General features: G+C 60.8%; 1 pseudogene; it reads right to left on the reverse strand.

Annotated features, from left to right (window-relative positions):
- Window positions 1–788: 788 nt before the first annotated feature.
- LOC134338737 (basic proline-rich protein-like) lies at window positions 789–3757 on the reverse strand (annotated as a pseudogene).
- Between the last annotated feature and the right edge of the window lie 2429 nt (window positions 3758–6186).

Consider the following 6186-nt stretch of genomic DNA (forward strand, 5'->3'; position numbering starts at 1 on the left):
TGGGCCCTGTTTTCTCTTTTACCCTGCTGGCCCCTCTTTTCTCTCCCGCTGTCTGTACCCTAACTCTCCCCTGATCTTGCACCCTCCCCCCGCCCCTTCCACTATCTCCCCGGACGCTTCTTTCCTTCTCCCTGGTCCTTTACGCAGGGCTCCACCCCTCTCCCTCTCCCTCTCTGTGCCTCAGCTTTCCCCCCTCTATCCTCGCTCTTTATTTTTCTCCCTCTTCCTTTCACTACCTCCCTCGTCCTCCCCACCTCTCACCCTCCTTACTCTCTCTAACCCTCTCCCCCCTTCCTATCTTCACCACTTTCCCTTCCAATCCCCTTTCCCCTCCCCCACTTTCCCTTCCTTTCTTCACCCTCTCTTTCTGTTCTTGATTTGCACCCCTTCCTTTTTCACTTCTCTCGTTCTATATCTGCCTGTCTTCCTTCCTTGTCTCCCTGTTCTGTTTTCCCTCTCCTTTTTCCCTTTCCTCCTTCCCTCGCTCCGGCCGTTCACTCTTCAGCCGATTGACAAAATGGCGGCGCAGCAACCAAAGAGGAAGCCCCGCCCCCTCCTCCCGTCCCATCCCCTAACGGCGGAAGTGACCATTAACAACCAATGGAAGCTCTCTATGCTCCGTCAATCACGAGGACGCTCACATAATCTTGCCTCTAATTGGAACGGAGGGCGCAGGGGTGCCTTCTCTCACCCAATGAACGATTGTCCCCGGTCTGGTCCATGCGCGAGCTTACTTCACTGTCCAACGGAAAGCCGGCACCAACCCCACATTCGGAATGTCTCTGTTCTCAACAGCGATCCAATGAGAGGCGCATTCCTCCGAACACAGGACCAATAAGAGACAGAGTTTCACGTCCGCGAGTCATTCCTATGACCAATGAGAGTCCCTCACCCCGTACTTCTGCGATCCAACGGACCAATCCTTTTCTAGGGGATTGAGTGGGTGGGGACTTTGGTATGGAGGAACCTAGTAGTTTGGAAAGGGTTTGCTTGTAGGGGGGAGGAGGGGGAGGAGGGGGAGGAGGGGGAGGAGGGGGAGGGGGGGGAGGAGGGGGAGGAGGGGGAGGAGGGGGAGGGGGGGGGGGGGGAGGAGGGGGAGGAGGGGGAGGAGGGGGAGGGGGGGGGGGAGGGGGGGGAGGGGGAGGAGGGGGAGGGGGGAGGGGGAGGGGGGGAGGGGGGGAGGGGGAGGGAGGGGGGGGGGGGGGGGGGGGGAGGGGGGGAGGAGGGGGAGGGGGGGGAGGAGGGGGAGGGGGGGGAGGAGGGGAGGGGGGAGGAGGAGGGGGAGGGGAGGAGGAGGAGGGGGAGGGGAGGAGGGGGAGGGGAGGAGGGGGAGGGGGGTAGGGGAGGAGGGGGAGGGGGGAGGGGGGAGGGGGAGGGGGGTAGGGGAGGAGGGGGGGAGGGGGAGGAGGGGGAGGGGGGGAGGGGGAGGGGGGAGGGGGAGGGGGGGGGGGGGGGAGGGGGAGGGGGGAGGGGGAGGAGGGGGAGGGGGGGGGGGGGGGGGGGGGAGGAGGGGGAGGGGGGAGGAGGGGGAGGGGGGAGGAGGGGAGGGGGGAGGAGGAGGGGGAGGGGAGGAGGAGGAGGGGGAGGGGAGGAGGGGGAGGGGAGGAGGGGGAGGGGGGTAGGGGAGGAGGGGGAGGGGGGTAGGGGAGGAGGGGGAGGGGGGTAGGGGAGGGGGGGGGGGGGAGGAGGGGAGGGGGGGGGGGGAGGAGGGGAGGGGGGAGGGGGGAGGAGGGGAGGGGGGAGGGGGGAGGAGGGGAGGGGGAGGGGGGAGGAGGGGAGGGGGGAGGGGGGAGGAGGGGGAGGGGGGAGGGGGAGAGGGGAGGGGGAGGGGAGGGGGAGGGGAGGGGGAGAGGGGAGGGGAGGGGAGGGGGAGGGGGGAGGGGGGGAGGGGAGGGGGAGGGGAGGAGGGGAGAGGGGGAGGGGAGGGGGGAGGGGGGAGGGGAGGAGGGGAGGGGAGGAGGGGAGGAGGGGGAGGGGAGGAGGGGGAGGGGGAGGAGGGGGAGGGGGGAGGAGGGGGAGGGGGAGGAGGGGAGAGGGGAGGGGAGGAGGGGGAGAGGGGAGGGGAGGAGGGGGAGGGGGGAGGGGGGAGGGGAGGAGGGGAGGAGGGGGGAGGGGGAGGAGGGGAGGAGGGGGAGGGGAGGAGGGGGAGGGGGGGGGAGGAGGGGGAGGGGGGAGGGGAGGAGGGGGAGGGGGGAGGGGAGGAGGGGGAGGGGGGGAGGGGAGGAGGGGGAGGGGAGGAGGGGGAGGAGGAGGAGGAGGGGAGGAGGGGGAGGGGAGGAGGGGGAGGGGAGGAGAGGGGGGAGGGGGAGGGGAGGAGGGGGAGGGGGGAGGGGAGGGGGGAGGGAGAGGGGAGGAGGGGGAGGGGAGGAGAGGGGAGGAGGGAGAGGGGAGGAGGGAGAGGGGAGGGGGAGGGGAGGAGGGAGGAGGGGGGAGGGAGGAGGAGGGGGGAGGGAGGAGGAGGGGGGAGGGGGGAGGGAGGAGGAGGGGGGAGGGAGGAGGAGGGGGGAGGAGGGAGGGGAGGGGGAGGAGGGAGGGGAGGGGGAGGGGAGGGGGAGGAGGAGGGAGGGGAGGGGGAGGAGGAGGAGGGAGGGGAGGGGGAGGAGGAGGAGGGAGGGGGAGGAGGAGGGAGGGGGAGGAGGAGGGAGGAGGAGGGTGGGGGAGGAGGAGGGGGGAGGAGGGAGTAGGAGGGGGGGAGGAGGAGGGAGGAGGAGGGGGGAGGAGGAGGGAGGAGGAGGGGGGAGGAGGAGGGGGAGGAGGAGGAGGAGGGAGGAGGAGGGGGAGGGAGGAGGAGGGGGGAGGGAGGAGGAGGGGGGAGGGGGGAGGGAGGAGGAGGGGGAGGGGGGAGGGAGGAGGAGGGGGGAGGGGGAGGGAGGAGGAGGGGGGAGGGGGGAGGGAGGAGGAGGGGGAGGGGGAGGGAGGAGGAGGGGGGAGGGAGGAGGAGGGGGGGAGGAGGAGGGAGGGGGAGGAGGAGGGAGGGGGGAGGAGGGAGGGAGGAGGAGGAGGGAGGAGGAGGAGGGAGGAGGAGGGGGATGGAGGAGGAGGGGGGAGGGGGGAGGGGGAGGAGGAGGGGGGAGGGGGGAGGAGGAGGGGGGAGGGGGGAGGGGGAGGGGGAGGGGGGAGGGGGAGGGGGAGGGGGAGGGGGAGGGGGGAGGGGGGAGGGGGGGAGGAGGGGGGAGGGGGGAGGAGGGAGGGGGGGGGAGGAGGAGGGGAGGAGGGGGAGGAGGAGGTTAGGAGGGGGGAGGGGGAGGAGGGGAGGGGGGAGGAGGGGGAGGAGGGGAGGGGGGAGGAGGGGGGAGGAGGGAGGGGGAGGAGGGAGGAGGGAGGAGGGGGGAGGAGGGGGGAGGAGGGAGGGGGAGGAGGGAGGAGGGAGGAGGGGGGAAGAGGAGGGGAGGAGGGGGGAGGAGTGAGGGGGGAGGGGAGGAGTGAGGGGGGAGGGAGGAGGGGAGGAGTGAGGGGGGAGGGAGGAGGGGAGGAGTGAGGGGGGAGGGAGGGGGAGGAGGGAGGGGAGGGGGGAGGGGGGAGGGAGGGGAGAGGGTGGGAGGGAGGGGGAGGGGAGGGGGAGAGGGGAGGAGGGGGGAGGAGGAGGGGGAGGAGGAGGGGGAGGAGAGGAGGGGAAGGGGGAAGAGAGGAGGGGGAGAGGGGAGAGGGGGAGGGGGAGAGGGGGAGGTGGAGAGGGGGGAGGAGGGGGGAGGGGGAGGGGAGAGGGGGGAGGGGGAGAGGAGGGGGGAGGAGAGGGGGAGGGGGGAGGAGGGGGGGAGGGGAGAGGGGGGAGAGGGAGAGGGGGGAGGAGAGAGGGGGGAGGAGCGGAAGGGGGAGGGGGAGGGGAAGGGGGAGGAGGGGGGAGTGGGGAGAGGAGAGGGGAGGGGGGAGAAGGGAGGAGGGAGGGAGAAGGAAGGAGGGAGGAGAAGGAAGGAGGGAGGAGGGAGGAAGGGAGGAGGGAGGGAGAAAGAAGGGAGGTAGGGGAGGAAGAAGGGAGAAGGGAGGGGAGGAGGGAGGGAGAAGAGAAGGGAGGGGGAAGGGAGGAGGGAGGAAGGGAGGAGGGAGGAGGGAGGGAGGGGAGGGAGAAGGGAGGGGGAGGGAGAAGGATGGAGGTAGGGAGGGGGGAGGAAGGGAGGGAGGAGGGAGGAAGGGGAGGGAGAAGGGAGTAAGGAGGGGGAGATCATGGAATACTCCAGAAGTAAGGGTAGCCAAAAAAGGGGTGCATCAAGTGAAAGACCTGAAGTAATGGGGGACAACAAATCGAGGATAATGTGTGAATTGGAGGAATTTATAGTTCTGTATAAAATTAAAGGTCAGCAGGAAGGAGAAGGAGGATTTCGAACCCTTAATCCTTTGAAAGTGGCCAGCAGTATTAGAGAACCAAATAGGTAAAAGATTCCAGGCCAAGATTTTGTCTAATGGATTGCTGAAAATTTGTTGCAAAGATATTGACCAATATAACAGTGCTAAAATGGTGGGAAAATTGGTTGTGAAAGTGGAGTGTATTACTCTGAAAGAAAGGAAGAGAGTTAAGGGGGTAGTGTATGGTATTTGGTCTGGCATGACTGAAAAGGAAATTTTGGACAATATTAGAGGTGGTCGAGTGATTGAAGCCAAACGATTAAAATTGAGAGAAAGTGGTAATTGGGATTCCCCTGTTCTGGGTTTTGCAGGTGATGTTCTTCCAACTAGAGTCTATCTTGGGTGCATGTCTTATCAAGTTAGAGAATACATTAGGCCTCCCTTACGCCGTTATGATTCCCAGAGATTTGGACATGTTGTGGTTCATGTCGAGGTAAAAGAAGATGTATAAAATGTGGAGAGGATCATGATATTAAAGCATGTAAGGCAGCGGTGCCTAAATGCGGTAACTGTGGAGGGAACCATACAGTGGCGTTCAGAGGATGTGAGTATTTTAGTAAGGCAAAGCAGGTTCAGGATGTTAGTATCCAACAAAAAATATCATATGCTGAAGCAGTAAAGAAAGCTGATAGAGAGCAAAGGATAAGTAAAGAAAAGATTGGAATGATGGGGAGTCAGTTCATTCAGAGTTCTCCAACTATGGTTCCTTCAGGCATGTTGTTGATGACTGGAGTCTTTTTTGGTGTTTGTTGTTGATGTACTGGTCGGGGCTAAAACTACAGCCAAGAGATTGGATATGATAAAAGTTGTTGTTGGAGCTGCAGAGAGATTCCTTGATATAAAACATATTTTGCCAGATAAATTACATGAGTACATGATAGACAAACAATCGCTGAATACTTCCCAGTTGTCGGGATCAGAGAGTACGGAGGAGCTTTATGTGGATGAAGAGGCCAATAATTAGTATTTCGATGTTTTTAATATTACAATGGAATGCAAGAAGTTCATCTGCAAATGGTCAAAAATTAAAAAGATTTGTTGGAACGTTTAAAGACAAGCCTGATTTGATCTGTATACAGGAGACATGGTTAAAGCCTCATTTAGATTTTGTGATCCCTGGATATGATAGTTTGAGAGCTGAGAGAACAGGTAAATCTGGTGGAGGGTGTGCAACTTTCATAAAAACTGGACTCCAGTTTAGAAGACTTGATATTAAATCTAACCTTGAAATTGTGGCTGTGGAGGTTTGGAGCTCTCGTGGTCAAATAACTTTGATTAACTTTTATAATCCAGGTAATATGATATTACAAGATTTGGATGAAATTATGAATAAGGGAAGATCCCCAGTAATCTGGGTTGGAGATTTCAATGTCCATAGTCCTATATGGGGTAGTGAAAGTAAAGATAGTAATGGAGTGGTAATAGAGGAGTTTCTAGATAAATACAACATGGTTCTGCTAAATGACGGAAGGCCTACAAGATTTAATATTGTAAAGAATACTTGTAGTCACTTAGACTTATCTATCACTTTCTCAAACTTAGGTAGGGTTGGGGAATGGGATGTTATGGACAGGTACACACTAGGAAGTGATCTCTATCCTATATTATGTCAATTTGGTAGAAATTTGTTAGTAGAAGTTGAGGAGTGGTCTGCTAGGTATAATTTTTCTTTGGCCCATTGGGATGAGTACCAGGAGAAAGCTGTGGATATAATAGAAGAGATTAATAGCGAGGGCTCCATAGACGATTGGAATGAATCCCTCTGTTCTATAATTCATAAAGTTGCTCAGTTGACTATTCCGTTACGGAATGTACTTAAGGCTTGAGCATTAGTTCCATGGTGGA

Source organism: Mobula hypostoma, chromosome 28 (assembly GCF_963921235.1).
Source record: "Mobula hypostoma chromosome 28, sMobHyp1.1, whole genome shotgun sequence".
NCBI classification, from domain to species: domain Eukaryota; kingdom Metazoa; phylum Chordata; class Chondrichthyes; order Myliobatiformes; family Myliobatidae; genus Mobula; species Mobula hypostoma.